This window comes from Erythrolamprus reginae, chromosome 2 (assembly GCF_031021105.1).
Source record: "Erythrolamprus reginae isolate rEryReg1 chromosome 2, rEryReg1.hap1, whole genome shotgun sequence".
NCBI classification, from domain to species: Eukaryota; Metazoa; Chordata; class Lepidosauria; order Squamata; family Dipsadidae; genus Erythrolamprus; species Erythrolamprus reginae.
Window position 1 is genome coordinate 302,019,190 of NC_091951.1, and position 22,850 is coordinate 302,042,039.

The following is a 22,850-nucleotide window of genomic DNA, read 5'->3' on the forward strand; positions in this document are numbered from 1 at the left end:
CTGCTGTGAAGTCTCATAGCCTGCCTGTTGGGAAGAACAGGTTTTTCTCTGTGTTTATTTTTCAAACTATAAAGTGCTTTTGCTTTTACCAGCGTGTCTGGCTGCTTTTTCCAGTTGGTGTTGAAGTCTGGGGGCACCCAGACAGAACAGTCAAGGGGAAGATCTAATGATCCCAGGTCTGAACTCTTTCAGAAGGCAAAGAGGGTGGGAGCAGTGCAACTCTCGGGAGGGAGCTGATTCCAGAAGGCCGGAGCCCCCACAGAGAAGGCTCCTCTCCTAGGTCCCCCCAACTGGCATTGGTTGATGAGACCCTGAGGAGACCAACTCTTTGGGACCTCACAGGACACTGGGATTCGTGCGGCAGAAGGCTGTACTATTCTTAAAAAAAAAAAAAAGATTAACATTAACAAAGTTGGAAGGGAATCATTTGGTCACAGGACTGTCAAACCACTCCCACCCAGTCACATCACTGCTGGGCCACTCCCACCTAATCACATGACTGCCAAGCCACACCCAATTGATCACATGACCATCAAACCACTCCCATTCAATCACATTACCAGTAAGCCACTCCCACCTGATCACATGACCATCAAGCCACACCCACACCACAGAGTGGTAGTAAAATAATTGGAACCCACCCCCTTGGAAAGAAAGAAAAAATTCCAGAATCTAGGAATTTTCCCAGAATTAACCTGAAGACAGACAAGATCAAGCAAATTGGGCAAAGCAAATGCAGAAAAGCCATCCTACCAGTATAGGATTTTTGTGGGCTGGACTGGAAATCAATTATTTAAATTATTTTTTATTTCATTTACATTCAACTTTAAATTAGCATTTAAGATTACTCTCCAGCCATGCATTAAATAAAATTCCTGTTCCATCACATCATGCTCTGTAACAATGTTTTCATACTTGGCAATTTTAAGATGTGTGGGCTTCAATTCCCAGAACTAAGCGCCACATGTCTTAAAATTGCTAAGTTTGAAAAACACTGATGTACAAATTGGTGACAATAGTCAGAGGGCTTCTGCTTTGTGGGTTTTGTGTGACACAGAGGCTTTAGGTCAAAGACTAAGCTCACCAGCAGATGAAAAAATGCTGTTCCCCTTATATTACCCTTGCCTATGCCTGTGTCTCACTATTTGAACAATATGTGGCCTGCCAAATCAAAATGTATGAATAGAATTCTCACTGCAAAGCAACATTTATAGTAGAATGCTTTGATTCTGTTGCTCTTCCATTTTATTGTTTCATAATTCATATATATATATCTATATCATTAGCCGTAAGATTACATCAGCAATAAATCTGTTCTGCTTCTTTCCTTAATTAGCATTCCAGAAAAATGACTGTGTTTAACCGAATCAGTCCTTTTCAAAGGCAAGCAGCCATATCCTGTCTGAAGCTCTGCAGCTGATGCTTTTGTAAGGAAACAATATCCACTCTTTAATCATCAGTTTTAACATGTGATTGCATTTCTTGCTTTTTGCCTATAATTGCACTGTCTGCTGCAAGGTGCCTCATAGGGGACTGTGAAAAAGACACAAGCTACTTGGGGAGACATATGTGTGCACCAGCTGAAGTAACAATAAGACTTCTGATTGCAATTTTAGCCTGGTAGGGAATGATCCTAAAATGATCCTCACTTCAGGGGAGATGGCTTTTCAGCTGTTTGTAGACTGCTATGCCAAAGTTATGAAGTTTGGACAAATGGATGAGCTCATTTCAGCAAGTTCACACACAACACTTTGCCCAAGCAATTCAGTAACAGAAATGTGAAGATGCTAGCTTTTTTGTTCAAAGGCTTTTTAAACAGCAGAAATGCTCTTTGGGGAAATACGCTACAGCTTAAGAATATGAAATTCAATTTTAAAGCTTGGAACTTCTGCATTGACCTAATTCTTTTGATAAGAGAGAGTGGGGAAGGAGAGAGAGACAGAGAGAGATAATCTAATGTCACTTGGATGTATGCAGACATTGACAGTCATAGATACAGTAGTACCTCTAGATACGAGTTTAATTCGTTCCAGAACCGAGCTCGTATGTCGATCAACTCGCATCTCGAATGAATGCCTTTAGACTTCGTTTTTCCCCGCCGAGATAACCAGAAGCAAGGATTCTTGCACCACCTAGTGGAAGCTCGGCTCGTATCCCGAATTTGAGCTCGGGTGTCGAACAGAAATTTCGCTCCCGTCGTGGCTCGTAACTTGGAATACTCACATGTGGAGCAGCTCGTATCTACAGGTACTACTGTACTTACTCACATGGTAGCTATCAGGGAAAATAAATGATGAGGACTCCATCGCTTGGTAACAACTAGTGCCACATGGATTCGAGTCAGTGATCAATCAATCAGAATAGAGCTCGTAATGACCTTGGAGGCCTTACACCAGTGATGGCGAACCTTTCTTTCCTCGGATGCTGAAAGCGAGTGCCCACACCCATAATTCAATGCCTGGGGAGGGTAAAAATTGCCTCCCCTGCCTCCTGGAGGCCCTCTAGAGGCCAGAAACATTCCATTTCTCAACTTCTTGTGGGCCCGATAGGCCTGTTTTTCATCCTCCCGAAGCTCCAGAGGCATTCCTGGAGCCTGGGGAGGGCAAAAAAAGCCCTCCTCCATCCCTCCAGAGGCCCTCCGGAAGGAACAACTTCTAAAGGCAAGCTTTTCCACTAGTAAATAGTTCTCAGTGTTAGGAAGTTTCTCCTTAATTCGAAGTTGTTTCTCTCCTTGAGTAATTTCCATCCTTTATTTCTTGCCTTGCCTTCTGGTGCTTTGGAAAATAAGCTGGCTCCTTCTTCTTTGTGGCAGCCTCTCAAATACTGGAATACTTCTATCATGTCACACCTAGTTCTTCTTTTCTCTGGACTGGCCATTCCCAATTCCTGCAACTTTTCTTCATATGTTTTTGTCTCCAGGCCCTTAATCATCCAAGTTGTTTTTCTTGCACTTCTTCCAAAGTCTCAACATTTTTTGGTAATGTGGTGACCCAAACTGAATGCTGTTGTGTTTGGGCTTGGGCCAGCCGTTGCTCCCACAGATGGGAGAGCTGCGGCACAAAGTGAGTGCGAAAGCCTGGCTGGCAGCCAGGAAGACGTGGCAGACAGCCAGGAGGATGAGGCCACTGGTTCAGAGGAGTTGGCAGACAGCACACAGGACTCAGCAGACAGCCCAGGGGATTTGGCATGCAGTCACTCAGACAGTCTATCGTCCTTGGATTCCTCTGCAGACCAATTCATAGACATGCGTAGCCGAAGGAGGGCTCAATTGAAGGATTATTACAGGTGATCAGAGTAGCACCTGGGCTGGGTGTGGTTCTTATACTGAGGGCTGGGTGTGGTTCTCTTAATGAGGGTTAAAGGTATAAAAGGGAACAGAGGCACAAGGCAAACTGTGGCTGTTTATCTGGGTTACTTTGTGGTTCCTGCTCTGAAGTTTCTGTTCTGTGCCTTTGGATTTCAACCCAGCCTTTTCAGGCACGTAGGAGGTGAAACCTCTGGGACTTGCTGTTTGCTCTAAAGATTCAAAGGACTCCTGAAATGTTTCTGCTCCATGCAGGTTGTCTTTGTTTGCTTTTTCCTGTGTTTTGTATGTGGCTGAATTACGCCTTGCACTATCATTAATTCCTGACATGAAGGACTGTTTTGGTTAACCCTTTTTTGTTTGTTTAATACAAATTTGCTGATTAGAAGAGCACATGTGTGTTTGATTTCTTTTCCTTAGACTGTTACACATTGCCTGAGCCCAGTCAGGCAGAACAAATGCCGTATTCCAGGTCTGGTTTTCCTAAGGATTTATAAAGCAGTAATAATATTTCATGTGATTTTGATTCTATGTCTCTATTTATACAACTAAGATTTGCATTAACCTTTTTGGCTGCCGCCGCACATAGCTAGCTCATGTTTAAGTCATTGTCCACTAGGAGAGCAAGATCTCTTTCATAATTACTGTATTGTTTTTGAGTTACGTTTCACCTAATTTGTCACTTGCACCTTTGGTTTTTCCTGCCTAAATGTAAAACCTTTATTTTCTCTACATTAAATTTCATATTGTCGGATAGACGTCATTGATCAAGTCTGTCAAGATCTTCTTGGATGAACTTGTCTTCTGGGATGTTGGCTATTCTTGCCAGCTTATTGTCATCTGCAAATTTGATGAGTATGAGAGGGCCTTCCTCCCTCCCCCCCTCCCTCCCTTCCTTTTTATCAAAGTACTAGATTTCTAATTTTACTAAATTTATTATTATTTATTTATTTATTATTTGGATTTGTATGCCGCCCCTCTCCGAAGACTCGGGGCGGCTCACAACAAGTGAAAAACAATCCAATACAATCCAATTAATTAAAATATTATAAGTTTAAGAAAATCCCCAATACTAACATACACACATACAGGCATACCATATATAACTTCAACGTGCCCAGGGGGAGATGTTTAGTTTCCCCATGCCCGACGGCAAAGGTGGGTTTTAAGGAGTTTACGGAAGGCAGGAAGAGTAGGGGCAGTTCTGATCTCCGGGGGGAGTTGGTTCCAGAGGGCCGGTGCCGCCACAGAGAAGGCTCTCCCCCTGGGGCCCGCCAACCGGCATTGTTTAGTTGACGGGACCCGGAGGAGGCCCACTCTGTGGGACCTAATCGGTCGCTGGGATTCGTGCGGCAGAAGGCGGTCTCGGAGATATTCTGGTCCAGTGCCATGAAGGGCTTTAAAGGTCATAACCAACACTTTGAATTGTGACCGGAAACTGATCGGCAACCAATGCAGACTGCGGAGTGATGGTGAAACATGGGCATACCTGGGTAAGCCCATGACTGCTCTCGCAGCTGCATTCTGCACGATCTGAAGTTTCCGAACACTTTTCAAAGGTAGCCCCATGTAGAGAGCATTACAGTAGTCGAACCTCGAGGTGATGAGGGCATGAGTGACTGTGAGCAATGAGTCCCGGTCCAGATAGGGCCGCAACTGGTGCACCAGGCGAACCTGGGCAAACGCCCCCCTCGCCACAGCCGAAAGATGGTTCTCTAATGTCAGCTGTGGATCGAGGAGGACGCCCAAGTCGCGGACCCTCTCTGAGGGGGTCAATGATTCCCCCCCCAGGGTAATGGACGAACAGATGGGATTGTCCTTGGGAGGCAAAACCCACAGCCACTCCGTCTTATCCGGGTTGAGTTTGAGTCTGTTGACACCCATCCAGGCCCCAACAGCCTCCAGGCACCGGCACATCACTTCCGCCGCTTCGTTGACTGGGCATGGGGTGGAGATGTAAAGCTGGGTATCATCGGCATATTGATGATACCTCACCCCATGTCCTTGGATGATCTCACCCAGCGGTTTCATGTAGATGTTAAATAGCAAGGGGGAGAGGACCGACCCCTGAGGCACCCCACAAGGGAGAGACCTCGGAGTCGACCTCTGACCCCCCACTAACACCGACTGCGACCGGCCAGAGAGGTAGGAGGAGAACCACTGAAGCACAGTGCCTCCCACCCCCAACCCCTCCAACCGGTGCAGAAGGATACCATGGTCGATGGTATCAAAAGCCGCTGAGAGGTCGAGGAGCACCAGGACAGAGGATAAACCCCTGTCCCGGGCCCGCCAGAGATCATCCATCAACGCGACCAAAGCGGTTTCCGTGCTGTAACCGGGCCTGAAGCCCGACTGCCGGGGACCAAGATAATCGGCTTCTTCCAAGGACCGCTGGAGCTGGAGTGCCACCACCTTCTCGACAACCTTCCCCATGAAGGGAAGGTTGGAGACTGGACGATAGTTGTTAAGTACTGCTGGGTCCAGGGAAGGCTTCTTGAGGAGGGGGCGCACAAGCGCTTCTTTATAGAGTGATGGAAAAACTCCCCTCCCCAAGGAAGCGTTGGTAATCTCCTGGGCCCAGCTCCGTGTCACCTCCCTGCTGGCCGAAACCAACCAGGAGGGACACGGATCCAGTAAACAGGTGGCAGAACTCACAGCTCCAATGGCCTTGTCCACTTCATCAGGTGTCACCAGATCAAACTCTTCCCAGACAGGTGGACAAGTACGTGCCCCAGTCACCTCGACTGACTCGTTGTCAGTCGACTCTGTTTTACAATTGGAGTCGAGGTCGGCCCGGATCTGAGCGACTTTATCAGCGAAAAACGTGTTAAACTCCTCGGCACTACTCTGCAAGGGCTCCCCAACTCCCCCCTGATTAAGAAGGGAGCGGGTCACCCTAAACAGAGCGGCCGGGCGGGATTCCGCTGATGCAATCAAGGCGGCATGGTACGCGCATCTTGCCGCCTTGAGCGCCACTTTGTAAGTCTTAATAAAAGCTCTTACAAGTGTTCGATCAGATTCAGACCTACTCTTCCTCCATCGCTTCTCTAGACGTCTCTTTTGGCGTTTCAACTCCCGGAGCTCCTCGTTGAACCATGGAGCTCTACGGGGTCTAGCGCCACGGAGAGGTCGCAAAGGCGCAATCCGGTCAAGAGCCTCCGCAGCAGCCGTATTCCAGGCCTCCGCAAGAGACTCTGCCGAACTGTGGATGAGTGCCTCTGGAATAACCCCAAGCGCCGTCTGGAAACCCTCTGGATCCATTAGGCGTCTGGGGCGGAACATCTTCATTGGTTCCGCCTCCCTGCGGGGAAGGATTGGAGCCAGGAAGTTAAGCCGTAGTAGAAAATGGTCTGACCATGACAAAGGCACTGCTTCTAAGCCCCTTAGTCTCAGACCATTACTCAGTTGCTCGGAAAGGAATACCATGTCAGGTGCGTGCCCCCCCTCATGAGTTGGACCCCGTACTACTTGAGTCAGGTCCATGGCTGTCATGGTGGCCATGAACTCCTGTGCCAACCCCGAGGTTTCGCCGAGTGACGGCAGGTTGAAGTCCCCCAAGACAATAAGTCTGGGGAACTCCACCGCCAACCCGGCTACCTCCTCGAGTAGCACAGGCAGGGCTTTTGACACGCAGCTGGGAGGCAGGTACGTGAGAAATAAGCCCACCTGAACCCCTAAGTCCAACCTCATCAAGAGTGACTCGCAACCCGCAATTTCCGGAGCAATGAGTCCACGCAGGCAAGGCTCTCCCTGGCTATAATAGCCACTCCTCCCCCCCTTCCCTGGGGTCGAGGTTGATGCCATATCTGAAACCCAGCTGGGCAAATTTCGGAGAGAGGAACACCTCCCTCCGGGCCCAGCCAGGTTTCAGTGATACATGCCAGGTCGGCCTCCTCATCCAGGATCAAATCCCGGATGAGGAGAGCTTTATTTACCACCGACCTGGCATTAAGTAGCAGCAACCTGAGTCCAGGGCCAGAGTTACACTCATCACCAGTACCCAAGATTGGGCTCACAGAGTTGGAACAAGGGACCGTTATTAAACAACGGTCTCTCGTTCCCCTGGAACGGCTAACTCTGTGACCCCCGCCATATCTGCCTCTCCCCAGCAACACAGGGATATTCCGGCCCTCTGCCACCCCAGAGATCAGTGCCCCTTCCTCCCCCGCCTCCCGAGCGTCGGGTGGGCCAATTCTGTCACTCATACTACTGTCACTCATCCCATCCATGCCATATTCCCACCCACCCCAACCATCACACTCATACTCATTCATTCCATATACAACATTAAATCTACTCCAGTCATCCATTAATTAGAAACCCCCCCCCAATATTAAAAGAGGATTAAATTAATAATAGATAAAAATGCTGATAGAATATAGCACAGTAAATCTTTTTTGCTTCAAGGAATTGAGATTACATAGTTAAATTTGTGAAATTAGGAAAGATGGATCAGTTTAAAAGCTGTATGGAATTTTGTTTATCAGTAGCCTTTAGTGAAACTTTGTTGAATAAATAATTGCATTTCATTTTTAATGAGGCAAACATTTTAGTTACTTCTAAGATAGGTAAGAATTCTACCCTGTCCTAATTATAGAACTATTTTCTTGATAAATGCGTACATTAAGATTTTGAGAACTACTACAGTCTATTGATTACAGCATGTTCATCCAAGAGCAGTATATCCTACTCAGACAAGATTAACACAAAGCTATCAGGCTTGCTACAATAAAAGATCTTTCCTAGACTCTTTCTTTAATTAGACAAGATCCACTATAAGCTTCTAGATGCTGAAATACTGATAATAAGATTTCTTGGAAGTTTATTTGACTCAACATTGTGAAGACAAATCCATCTAGGTTTTGTGATGATTCACTAATCATGAGCTGGCGAGTTTTCCAACTCAATTATGTGAATCTAATGTGTCCAATTTAAAACTGAAAGGATTTGATTGAATTCAATGAAATGTTCTCCTAGGGGCCTTGAAATTTAAAATTGGGAGTTTGGCTTTAAATAAATTCAATTTTAGTTGCAGTGAAATCAAGTTGCTGAATAGGAAGATAGAATTGGTGTTAACTAATTTTTTGTGTAGCTTCCAGAATGATTCATTGAGAGATAGCTAATAATAGAATTAAGATTCATAGATTTGTTTGGGATTTGATCTGCATTTGCAATGCTTACAATTGCAGGTTTACAATTTGTGCTTCAATTTCATAGGCACAACATTATCAAACACTAAATTTCACATGCAGAGCATTAAAGAACATATAGCACGTACGATATTAACTTTGGAATGAGTGTCACTGAGCTCTTGTCACATTTCCTTAATTCTAGCTGGCTGTGATCTTTGGCTTGAAGCTGTCTATTCTAGCTAGTAACAATTTTGAAATATTTCTTGCAGATGTTTATCTTCTCATCTGTTACCTGGTCCTTCTCTTTGAAAATGCCGAAGACATTTAAGCATAGAAACTACAGCATGTGTTCTTTCATTGAACTACTGAATTGCTGTTTCTAGATACTGTATGTGATTACGGTTATATCTGCAATTAACTGTAGGAAATATCTATGAAGATTCTAAATTATCCAGATCACAGATGTCAAAAACATGTTTTTTAACAGGCAGCTGGACTTTTTTTTTCCTTTGAAAACTTATGTTTTCATCCAATATATATTTGGACGTTTTCAAGGGTGTTGGTGTCCAAGATGTGGTATGGGTTCCAGACAGATGAGCTGTATTCAAGGATGGGTCTGGCAAAAGTTTTGTAGGCTCTTGTGATTAGTGTGAGATTGCTGGAGCAGAAGCTACGTAGGATCAGGTTAACAACTCTAGAAGCCTTTTTGGCGATATTGTTGCAGTGGGCTTTAGCACTTAGGTCATTTGATATTAGTATTCCAAGGTCTTTTACTGAGTGGGGGTTGGCTGTGAGAATTTGTTTATTCAGTTTATATATGAGGTTCAGATTCTTTTTGCCGGTGTGGAGGGTAGAGCATTTGTTGGTTGATATTTGAAGTTGCCAGATGTTAGACCAATCTGAGACAAAGTCAAGGTCTTTTTGGAGAGTAAATATGTTGTCAGTGGTGTTGAAAAGTTTTACATCGTCATCAAAAAGAACACAGTTGCTTGCGATATGATCGCAGAGGTCATTGATGTAGAGAAGGAAAAGAGTAAGACCTACTACGCTGCGTTGGGGAACACCGCTTTTGACAGGGACGGGGGTGGAAATGGCGCTTCCAATTTTGACAACTTGTTGTCTGTTTGACAGGAATGCAGTAATCCAGCTGTGGAGGAATCCTGAGATGCCATAGGATTTGAGTTTTAGGAGTAGTTTGTCATGGACCACTGAATCGAAGGCTTTGCAAAAGTCAATATAAATTGTATCAATGGATTTTCCTTGATCTAGGTGGGTAGTCCAAATGTTTTTGCAGTGAATTAGTTGTAGGTTGCAGGATAATTTATTTCTGAATCCAAATTGTTTGTTAGAGAGTAGGTAAGTAGATAAGAGATTCTAAGTAAAGGGTGATTGATTGACTTATAATTGATTCCATGATTTTACATGAGACATAGCATAGTGATATTGGTATGTAGTTGTCAATGAGAGAAAGGTCTCCTTTTTTGAAGATGGGGATGACTATTGCTTTTGACCATAGCTTGTGGAGTGTGCACTCTGAAGGTTGGCCATTAGCTCTCTGACAGTCATTGAGGCCACTTGAGAGGTTACCTGTATTCTGGAAGTCACCTGAATCAGAGTGCAAATGGGTAGGAACCCTTTTTGGTACTGCTGAAAGGACTGTGTTGTAGGCAGGAAATAATAGGTATCATATACCTGCTCTCTCTTGAGAGAGGACTGTTCAATTTTGATATAGATGGCCTCTTTGACACCAGTGGTTGTCTCTGTCCAGAATGTGGACTTTGCTGCCTCCAATGTAGGAAATATCATCTCCAATCAGTAATCCGCCGGTCTTGGTTTTCTGTACAGTCTGGATTTTTAAAAAGGATGGTATTGATTAAATGTTATTTAATCACTGAAATATTGATATCTTTATGTCTTAATGATTTGTTGACAGATGATTTTATAATTATTACAGGTAGCTCAGTGAAAATATTCCCAGATTTACTCAACTGTCAAAATGTATTTGAAAATGTAATGTAAAAAAAATTCCAATTTACCTATAATTGCTTTTGATTTTTTTTCCATTTATGATAAACACCAATCATTTTTGGTAGAGAACATTCAATGTTGGATTGACTTTTCTTTCTGCATAATAACCAAGGCCACATTATTTTTCAATAATAGAAAAGCCTAAAAAAAGTATAAAATTGCATCTTAAAATCTTATTTTATATAATAATACTGAAATTGCTTCTATTGTGCTTTCTGGGTTCTACCATTCATTATGATCCACTGACTTTTATTTTAAATGATGACCCACTCATAAAGACATAACTGACTGATATTTTGCTAAGCTTCACTATGATTTCAATCATGGATAAGGCCAATTATTATTTATTTATTTATTTATTTATTTATTTATTTATTTATTTATTTATTTATTTATTTATTTATTTATTTATTTATTTATTTATTTATTTATTTATTTATTTATTTATTTATTTATTTATTTATTTATTTATTTATTTATTTATTTATTTATTTATTTATTTATTTATTATTTAGATTTGTATGCCGCCCCTCTCCGAAGACTCGGGGCGGCTCACAACAAGATATAACAAATCATAAATAATTCAATAACTTTAAAATATTTAAAGATTTAAAAGAACCCCATATACTAACAGACACACACACACAAGCATACCATGTATAAAATTGAACAAGGCCGGGGGAGGTGTTTCAGTTCCCCCATACCTGACAGCAAAGGTGGGTTTTAAGGAGTTTATGGAAGGCAGGAAGAGTAGGGGCAGTTCTAATCTCTGGGGGGAGTTGGTTCCAGAGAGCCGGTGCCGCCACAGAGAAGGCTCTTCCCCTGGGGCCCACCAACCGACATTGTTTAGTTGACGGGACCCGGAGAAGGCCCACTCTGTGGGACCTAATCGGTCGCTGGGATTCGTGCGGCAGGAGGCGGTCCCGGAGATATTCTGGTCCAGTGCCATGAAGGGCTTTAAAGGTCATAACCAACACTTTGAATTGTGACCGGAAATTGATTGGCAGCCAATGCAGACTGCGGAGTGATGGTGAAACATGGGCATACCTGGGTAAGCCCATGACTGCTCTCGCAGCTGCATTCTGCACGATCTGAAGTTTCAGAACACTTTTCAAAGGTAGCCCCATGTAGAGAGCATTACAGTAGTCGAACCTCGAGGTGATGAGGGCATGAGTGACTGTGAGCAATGAGTCCCGGTCCAGATAGGGCCGCAACTGGTGCACCAGGCGAACCTGGGCAAACGCCCCCCTCGCCACATGTCTTGCATTTTATTAATATTATTTTTAAATTTTTAGTCACTACTTCTTGAGAAGCACATTTATTTTTATGAACTTCCTGATGTGAAATTGGTATCTAAGGTATTAATTGTTCAGCACTATTTTCAGATGCTTGATTTATCCATGAAAGGTGTCCAAATGAACCTCGCCTCACGTCACCTCACTTCAATACACTTTAACATAACATCGTAATTTATTTCCTCATTTAAATTGATGCATAAATGGATCCACATATAATTCATTTAAAAACTGAGCAGATGGATTTAGAAAAGATTATATGAGTAGGCAGTGTCTTACTCATGGCATGTTAGTTTAGATTTTTATTTTTGTGATTGCGTTTTGCTTGTTTCTAAATAACACTGAATCCTGGGAGTGGGTAGTATATAGGTCAGTGTATATATGTATTTATGTAGGCCTGTGCAAATGTCTGTATGAATATATTTTTATTTTATTTTATTTAAAACATTTATAGAACCCCTCATAATCAACTCTAGGTGGCTCCTCGTCAAAAGGAAACACAGCATAAAAGCCATATTAAAACTATAAAACTACTACCAAAGTCATGTCAGGAGCAACAAAGCACTTTGCAGGTTGAAAAGATAGGATGGGGAAGCCCAGGAGGGTGGTTCTTTCACTTACCTGTTAAATTGCCCACCAAAAATGCTACCCATCTATCTACTCTCAGTCACCCACTTTGAAACTCCTGGGTCTGCAGGAGCTGAAGTGTTTGATGGGAGTTCACCCTGTCCTATGGCAACAACTGGATTTCAAACATGAACCTGCCACTTGTCAGCCCAGCAACTTAACCTCCTGAGACATCATGCTCCTATTACTATGAAACTAAAAACATTAACAAATAAAACTTCTGACCTGCATCCACCTAAGTTTATCCCAGCACTTGGGTGACAAGCCAAGTCTTCAAAGCTTTATGGAAGGGTAGGAGAGTAAAGACCTGCTGAACTTAATATATTAGGGAAGGTTCCTTATTCCAGTAGACTTTAAATTTTAGGCCTGGATAACCTTGAACTACACCATTTACATTCTGACCTAAGCTTAGAACACAAGATCATCTACCTTAATGTCCTATTTGTTAATGACTACTTTAATTTCAATCGCAATAATGGCTTTGGCTATCAAAAGATACAAACTAAATGTAACCCTCTCTAATCTTGATTGCAATATGAGAAGTAGTAAATGCCTGGAACACTTTATCCGATCCTGTTGTTAGGTTCTCTAACCCCCATACTTTTTACCTTAAACTGTCTACCGTGGACCTTACACATTTCTTAAGAGGTCCTTAAGGAGGCATGCATAAGCCCACCAGTGTGCCTACTATCCATGTCCTACATTTGTACTGATTTTATGTGTTTATGGCTATGTTTTGCTTATTTACAGTATATCCATTTATTTGTGCCATTTTCATGTGTCCGGTTTCTTTGCTCTTGACAAATAAACAAAATAAATAAACTTCAGGAAATAGAGACACTGAGAGCATATGCACCAAAGACAAATTCCTTGTGTGTCCAATCACACTTGGCCAATAAAGAATTGTATTCTATTCTAGAGTTTTCTATAGGGCAGGAGCAGCATGTCCATCCTATCTCATCTGGTAGGATGGATAGATGTTCTTAAAGAAAACCGATCCTGCAGATAACTTGGGCCTGTACTACATAAGTCTGTAAAGGGATTGACCAGCACCTTGAATCGCACCAGAAAGAAACTGGAAGTCAGTTCAGCTCACATTCTTGACCAGTTGAAGTTTCCAGGGAGACTTTAAGGACAGCCACACTGAAATCACATTGCATTGATCCAAATAGTTACACCATATATGCATAAAAACTTTTCCATCTTGCAGGTTTTGGCATTCCTCGTGGATGCTGCCATTGAATAATGCTGCTAATATAAGCCATAAATGTCACTAGGGTATCCTGACTGAAATGAACCATTATGTATCAGCTCAAAATTACGTTATTCTTCAGCAAATAACAATTCCTTTGCCTTTTTTCCATGACTCTAATGAGTCTTCACTTAGTTATCCTTATCTATTCAAGGATTTGAAATACATATTCTATTGTTGGTGTTAGAAAGGGTTTCTTTAATTAAAAAACCCCTTGGTTTATTCTAATTGGAATATCACTGTCAAATGCAGAGGCATCCATGGGGATGGGGAAAACATCAAAATGATAGCTGTAATCAGTCAAAGTCCTGCCCTTTTAATGTTTGTTGCATGCAAAAAACGTGCTGTGCTTGCCTAATAGCAATCATGACTGTTTTGACTACCTGCTTAAACATATTAGGAGAAATTATCGCAAGATTTTTCCCCCCAACACCTTCCGTCTTTTGACTCCTACTGAAAATCAACTGATTTTCTATTTGTTGTGTAAAGAAATAGCCTTGGTTGCCTTGCAGAATCAACCATAGTCTTAAAATTCTTTCCATGTGCTTAGCATGAGTTCTATATTCATTAATTACATTTTTGTCCTATAAACATTCCTTCTGGTCTCTCTACCTCTTGAGGTTAAATGCCTTTAATGTGGAAAAAATACACATACAAAGGGAAATCAATGGAATATACACTTTCAGTTTATATTTAAACAGTTTTGAGAAAAAGAAAAGGGGAGAAGAGCTTGAACATATATTAGCACTTGAACTGATTTCTCCAGACATCTGCTCCTTCTTTGGACTGATTCAAAATGTTGAAAATGAAGGAAAAGATATCTTGAGGTTCTTCCTATTCCACAAGATTGGATTGGAAATTTAATTCACTTCTAAGAAACTGTGATTCCCTTGACTACCTCTTTTTATATCTCTAGCCAAGTAAGCTTTGCTAAATTATTTTAGGGATTTTTAAAAAACTTATTTCACTATAGAAGTGATGAGCAGATGGCTTAGTTGAACAAATTAAGTGGTTTACAGGGATTACTTGGTCTTGATTGCTTCAGACTTAGAAAAAAGAATTGATTACCAAAAGGGTGGTTGCTTTGCATAGACACCAAATGCGAACTATTAAGCATCCATGAGATTATTTTAGCTGGAAAGTTGGCCCTGCGTGTTTGATCAGCAGCCTTTGTTTTATGCTTCCACATAAAATGAGTCTTCAGTTACCTCTCACGATCTGAATATTCTCATCTCACCAGGCAAAATGCTCATGTTTATTCATGAAAAAGTGAAGAACCTGTATCTTTTAAAATCAAATGATATATTTCTGAAGTAAAAGTTTGAATGAAGGAAATTTAAAAACTGTCCTATTTCACTAAGCACTTTTATGCTAAAAGGTAATAAATAATAAACAAAAAAGCTTTGCATGTGTATTGAAGCATACAATATAATAAAAGGGCATATATCACTTCTTGGGTTCTGTTATTTACTGGTCCTTAACACCAATAAGACCAAGAACCTATGGTTCTATAAACTATAGAAGAAATAGATCAGACATCTAGCCCTTGGTTATCAATGGAGACCAAGTGGAGAAGTGGCAAGTTTTTAAATTTCTGGGTATTATCATAAAAGGGGCCCTGACCTGGGGCACTGACATTGCAGCACTGGTCAAAAGGGCCCAGCAGAGATTATACTGCCTTAGATTCAGGAAACAACAACTGTATGAAAAAATGCTGGTGATCTTCTACCGCTGCACTATAGAGAGTATTTTAATTTACTGCAGCTGTGTATGGTTTGACAATTGCACTGGAGCAGATAGCACAGCGCTCCAGAGGGTTAACATCATTGCTCAGAGAATCATTGGTTGCTCTCTTCCGTCTTTGAAAGAACTTTATAGCTCCCGCTGACTTAAGAAAGTTCAAAACATTCTTAAAGATCCATCTCATACTGGGCACACTTTTGTTTTCAAACTATTACCCCCTAGTGGTATAGCACAATAAAAACAAAGACAAATAGGCTGAAAAACAGCTTCTATACAGTAATGTTAGCTGCTTAGATGACCGATGTGCAGTCCCAGTTGGAAAAATTGGGATGCGCATGCAGCTGCACATCCCTGACAGGTGCATGTGCATCCCGGCATGAGATTCGGCTCCTGTACATGCACCAGAAGCAAAATTTTGTGTGAGGACACTCACGCCAGCGAGATTTCAGCAATTTTTGCTGATTTTTTTGCTTCTGCGGGTACATGGAAGCAAAAATATTAGTGAAAATTGCAGAAATCACACTTGCGTGTGCATCCTCACATGAGATTTTGTTCCCGGCACATGTGCAGAAGCTGAATCTTACACTGACGCTGTTCCACCCTTCCGCCACTCCCACATGCACCCACACCGGCCTCCGGGAGTGTACTGGGAGCGCCGGCTATGGGCAACCCTTCACTGCCAGAGCAGTACTATATTGAATTCTATTGTATAGTGAAATATTAATGCAATATCAGGAGTTTTCAATTCAATTGTATAGAGAGTGAAGGATGTGTGTTTTTGTTTTATTTTTGATGGACAGTGTACATAACTGAAGATGGCATTTTATTTTGTTGTAGGAGGTGCAATAGCAATAGCATTGCTAAGTCTTCAGAGAGGGGCGGCATAGAAAACAAAGGAACAAACAAACAAAGCTTTACAGCCCTCTAAGCATTTTACAGAGAGTAAGCATATTGCCCCCAACAATCTGGGTCTTCATTTTATCGACCTTGGAAGGATGGAAGGCTGAGTAAACCTTGAGCTTACTGAGATGCAGCTGCGAGAGCAATCATGGGCTTTCCCAAATATGCCCATGTTACACCAACACTCCACAGTCTGCATTGGTTACCGATCAGTTTCCGGTCACAATTCAAAGTGTTGATTATGACCTATAAAGCCCTTCATAGCACCGGACCAGATTACCTCAGGGCCCGCCTTCTGCGGCACGAATCCCAGCGACCAGTTAGGTCCCACAGAGTTGGCCTTCTCTGGGTCCTGTCAACTAAACAATGCCGCTTGGCGGGACCCAGGGGAAGAGCCTTCTCTGTGGCGGCCCCGGCCCTCTGGAACCAACTCCCCCTAGAGATTAGAATTGCCCCCACCCTCCTTGCCTTTCGTAAGCTACTTAAAACCCACCTCTGCTGCCAGGCATGGGGAAATTAAGATTCCTTTTCCCCCTAGGCCTTTACAATTGTATGCATGGTATGTTTGTTTGTATGTATGTTTGGTTTTTTATATTAAGGGGTTTTAATTCGCTTTTAATATTGGATTATTATTGTACACTGTTTATGATTGCTGTTAGCCACCCCGAGTTTTCGGAGAGGGGCGGCATATAAATCCAATAAATGAAATGAGATGATAATAAAGATGACAATAAAGCAATGACAATAAAGTAAACTAAACTAAACTAAACCAAACTATTTTCAAATACATTAGAATTTATATTTAGCAGTAACTGCTTCATTTCCTTGTGTTTAACTAGAACTTGCAATCGGTACAGACACATATACTCAATCTTTAAGAAGTTATACAGTTGGAAAATTAATAAGCACTGAGAAAGAAATGTGTTTGAGCAAGCAAATATTCTTAGAAAAAGAACTGCTCCAAATTTGCCTACTTATCAGGAAATATTTCCATTTTACCTGCAGAGATATAATTAGTATTAAGGCCTTGGTTTTATCTCCCAAATCTGAAACTTTGGTCTGCAGGCTGAAAAATTATAAGGAATGAAGATATGTAATATTTATGATCTCATCTGATCACAAGTGGGACTTCCACAATCTACAGCTAGAACTGTTCATTTTATTTCAATCTCACATTGGCTCCAGAGAGCCAATTGAAATCACTCAAACATACTAGCTACAATGTGGTTTGTTTACCAAATATGAATTAACATAACTAGGTCCAATACTACAGTTTAATCATACAGTAGACATGAATTGGAAGACTGAATATTGTATGGTGGAGAAAGCCATACCTATAACATAGGGCATATATGAGAGCCCAGAAATATTTTCTTGTATAATAGCTATTAAACACAGAAGGAAGAGGATGACTTTGTGGGGGGAAAGCTATATATATATATATATATTTGCCACTTGCTTTCTAACCTAGCCTGTTGCTTTTGGATTGAAAGAAAAATGCATTTAATCAGTGTTGTACTAAGATTCAGTTGTCAATCTAGTCAATTTATGTACATGAAATGGGGGATGTTAAGACAGAAATTTGTACTGGTCTTGATGGCAGAAGCTTAAATAAATGATATTTCATTATTTATTTTATTTAGCACTGAATAATTTTTTTATGTGGTTTAGAACATGATATGAATAAAAACAGAGTTGTAGAAATATATGAGGAATAGGTTTTCATTCCATTCCTTATAAGATATCTTCCTTTTTTCTTCCTTATTCCTTCTCTCTGGATTCTATAGTCTTAATTCATTTCCATTTTTAAATTCTATGCTATGGTGGATTTTTTTTTAAAAAAAAAATCAAAAATATTTTGAACATATTTTGGATTGGATTAGGCCATGTGTCTGGGTTGATATAGGGTTTCCTGCACCAGCAGGAGGTTGGACTAAAAGACCTACAGAGTCCCTTCCAAACTATAGATAGGTAGGTAGGTAGGTGATAAGATAAGATAAGATAAGATAAGATAAAGCTGGAAAAAAGGTTGTAGCCAATTCTTCTGTATTTAATTTGAATTAAATTATTGCTATGACTTGATTGTATCTTTATCAATCAGAGTTTAGTATCTCTTTGATATTTACAATATAAATATATAAGTATATAAAAAACTGTCAGATAGTATTATTAATTATTTGAGTTTGGAAATGTGCTGAAAATCACTCAGTAATAGTACACTGTGCACTCTTTCTTTCCTTTCTTACCATGTATTAATTTTGAGTTCTGTTGTTTTATAATATATTACAATTATTTATACTTTTATAATAATTGATTGATTTTTTTTAACCTTTCAGTATAACGTCGTAGCCACATAATTCTCTAAGAGTTATAGTGCATGATGCAGTAAATCTCTAATAAAAAGAGATTCATAATATTTATTTTTATTTATTAGATTTGTATATGGTAAAACTATAAAAATAACACCAGACTAAAAACATCACAAAACACTAAACTGTTAGGTTTCAATCGGTGAATCAAAATAGCTAATATAATCGGTCAAAAACAGATAAAAGAGGAGTTCAATTTAAATGCCCACAAGATTTCTTTTAACCTGTTGCCATTCCCCAAACCTTAGAGTAAAGAATTGAAAGAAAGATTTTAAGAGATGACTTTAGACGTACCCGATTCTATCAAATAATTAAATCCTAAACCATAGTAAGCATTATAGATCAAAGCATTTAAACCTAACTTGATCTTGATAGACGTATCAGTTGCATCTGCTAATTAGCCAGGCTCGGGGCATTCTGCTACTTAGGTAATGTAGCCCTTCTACAATCTGAGAAATTGATTAGATGTCATGAAGTTAGTGTTGACTCCCAATGAACACATAGGTATATTTTCTCTAGAAGCACTTATGTTATCTATAAAGTTTATAATGGTGAAATTGATCTACAGACCTATCTGTTTGAACAAAGCACCAGTGATGACCAAGTTAGTTATTTTACTTTTTTTTAAAATGTGCAGAAGAGAGTATAAAAGCTTTAAAGTAATTGAGGAAACCAGACATGCCACTCATATATACATGTAGATAGATCTTGAGCAGGACAACATAAGGGTTTAGCAGATACCCAGAATTCTTGTCATTGTGCTATAATTTTATATTTCTTAATTGGACTTTTATACACACATACACACACACATTATATACACAGTACATTGTATACAGTATATATACATTCATACATACATCCCTGGTACAAGCTGATACAGGAGTTGAGCCTGTAGCCTAATGGCTAAGACAAGGCAGAGGCCCAAATCCCAGTAAAAGGGTGATGAAGGCAAATAAGCCCGAAATAGATCTATAGTAATCTCCCTTCCTTTTCATTAACAGCAAAAATATATTACATATTTTTAGGCAGCAGGCAGGACGGAGTGGAACACAGTTCCACCAGCAGAAATAAAGATGCATGCACAGCTCCAGCTGATCGGCGGCTGTCACTTCCTTGATTACTGGTCTCGTCTCGTCTCACCTTTTTTTCTCTGCTGCTGCTGCTGCTGCATCTGTGCTCCTTGCTTTTTTCCTCTTTCCTCCTCCCTGGCCTCAGACGAGCTTCCCTCTCTCCTGCCCGGCTCCCCTCCAGCCTCACAGGGCCACCTCCTGCCTGAGGTGCAAGCAGAAGGTGTGGGTGGAAGTGGGGCTGGCAGCATTTATGCTTCTGGCAGCACCTGTTCACCTAGCTACCCAGCCTGAGGCAGGGGGGTGACACAAGAAGGAGAGCACAGGAAACACAAAGCAAATTGTCACCCCAGCGTTACTGGAACTTAACAGTTCACTTGAATGATGATGACTGTTCAAGCCACTCCCACCTGGTCACATAGCCAGCAAGCCACTCCTAACCAGTCACATGACCATTAACCCACACCCACAAAATAAGCCACACCCACAGTGTGGCAGTAAAAATTTTGGCTGCCCATTTCTGCCTACATACATATACACATGTATATGTGTATACATATATACACATGTATGTGAACACACGTTTGAATAAACACATATACATACAAATAAAAAATCACTAGGAAATGGAATTTATGCTAACAAAAGAGGAAGTTTAAGCTTACAAGTGATCTATAAATAATTATTAAACAAATTAATGCAGAAAAGCAAGTGAAATTTACAATGGGGTCTTTCTTATTAAAATATAGAACTATTTGAATTTGAAGATAACATAAAAATATTAGTAGAGTTTATTAAACACAAATACAAAATAGTGGAGCTTTTTAAGTAGTAATTAGAAGTAGCTGATGTGCGTCTAATGCTTTCTTCAGAATATTTTAAGCAGCAAATCATGATAATACATGTTTAACTTTTCTGACCGAAATACAGAGAAGACATGAGATTTCAGCATTTTTTGCTTCCTCACATGCTGTGCAAGCAGCACATTGGTAGTAGCAGGTAAAAGCAATCCACCCTGCCTTATTCCACCAGACTTGAAATTTTGGGCCTAGATAGCTCATATTTGATCTGGCCTAAATATAGTTCTTAAAATCACCTGCCACAATGTCCTACATGCCAATGAATACTTCAGCTTCAACCGCAACAATACATAAGCACACAATAGATTCAAACTCAATGTAAACCACTCAAAACTCGACTGCAGAAAATACAACTTCAGCAACAATCCAGGGGTCTTCAATGTCTGGAATGCACTATCTGACTCTGTGATTTCTTACCCAAACCCAAAAACTTTAATGTTAGACTGTCTACAGTCAACCTTACCCCATTCCTAAGACGTCTGTAAGGGATGTGCATAAGAGCACCATTTTGCCTACCATCCCTGTCTTACTGTCCTATTGTCCAAATTTACCTATACCTACTTAGCTTTTGTTTATGTTTATACCAATATCTCTTGTATATGTTTTGACTAAATCAATCAATCAATCACTAAATAAATAAATTGATTAATTAACCAATTAATCAATCGAGTTGTTTTAATATTACCAAAGCAACATCAAGAGATATTATTTTTAATAGGGTAAATTGGGTTCTTTCCCATGTTTTATTGCTACTTAATAATTCAATTCAATTCAGTTAAGTAATTCATCTTTGTATCATTAAAATATAGTTCATAGCTTACTGATTCCGTAAAGATTTCATCTCACCTCAACAAGATAGTATCAGACCGTAGTGATCAAATGTAACATTATTTTCCTCTAGATAAAATAGAATATTCTGTATATAATTAATACAAAAATAAACTGTGTGAAACACATTAATGGATAAATATATTACTTAATGAAGTAAAGCAATTATGGACCCCCCAGAGATTTAGCAATTTAAGAGGCTAATAATTATTTTAGAAATAAATAAGATGTGGAGAGAACATTGTCTTTGGTGGGAGAACTAAACCTGGCTGTTATATCAGAGATCTGCAAAATGTGCAAAATACCCAAACTGGTGCATTTATTTTATAAAAATAAAGCATGTCAGAGTGTGTATGGAGTATCTAGGGGCTTAAAAGAATAGCATAACATGTGTCTACATTTAAAGTATACTTATAAAAACAATACAAATATAAGATGTAGAATTGACAAAGAAACAGCAAAGAGACTAAAGTATAATAGGAGATGAGGAAAGAATTTTAATTATTGGTAGATTTTTGTCCAATAAAAAAATAACAGCTTCAAAGTAGAAGCCATCTTCAGGAGCATGGCAAGAGAGAAAAGAGTTGAATTTTCTACCCCAAATGTTACAAAACCGGTAATGAGAATTTAGTTTGGAATTATAGTAGCTGCTATTATTTGCACAGACTAAAAAGTTACTAAGAGAAAAACCACACAACAGTTCAGAACAGTGGAGAAGACAAGGTATTACTGTATTTTTTTGGAGTATAAGATGCACCTAGATTTTAGAGGAGGAAAACAAGAAAAGAATATTCTCAACCAAACAGTGTAGTAATTTATTATTTAATAAAATACTGTACCAGTGTAGCAGAATACTTCTTACAACCATGCACACTTTTTTCGAACTTCAAACTTGACAGCTTTAAGACTTGTGGACTTCAACTCCCAGAATTTCTCCTCCAGTCATGCTAGCTCAGGAATGGAAGTTGAAGTCCACAAGTCTTAAACTTGCCAAATTTGAAGACTCTTGCAGTGGTAACCCCTATTCCAGGGGTCTTCAAACTTGACAGCTTTAAGATTAGTGGACTTCAACTCCCAAAATTCCTCCTCCAGTCATGCTAGATTATGATTATGATTCGTAGAAGACAAAAAAACCCTGTTTTTGTGAAAAAGTTTTTTTCACAAAAATGGGAGATGGCAAAAATACCTGCACTTTTGCAAAAAAAAGACTCATTATTTCACCACAATTGGGGCCTTTTTGCCTTCCCCAGGCCCCAGCAGCTCTCTGCAGGCTTCCCAGGCCCTCTGTGTGCATTTGTGCAAAAACAAACCCCAGAGTACCATTTGCTGGGGGTCAGGAGAAAGGGAGGGTCTTGCCTTCCCTTTCTGCTCAAGATCCCCATGGACAATTGGTGGGCCACTGTGTGACGCAGAATGCTGGACTCGATGGGCTTTGGCCTGAG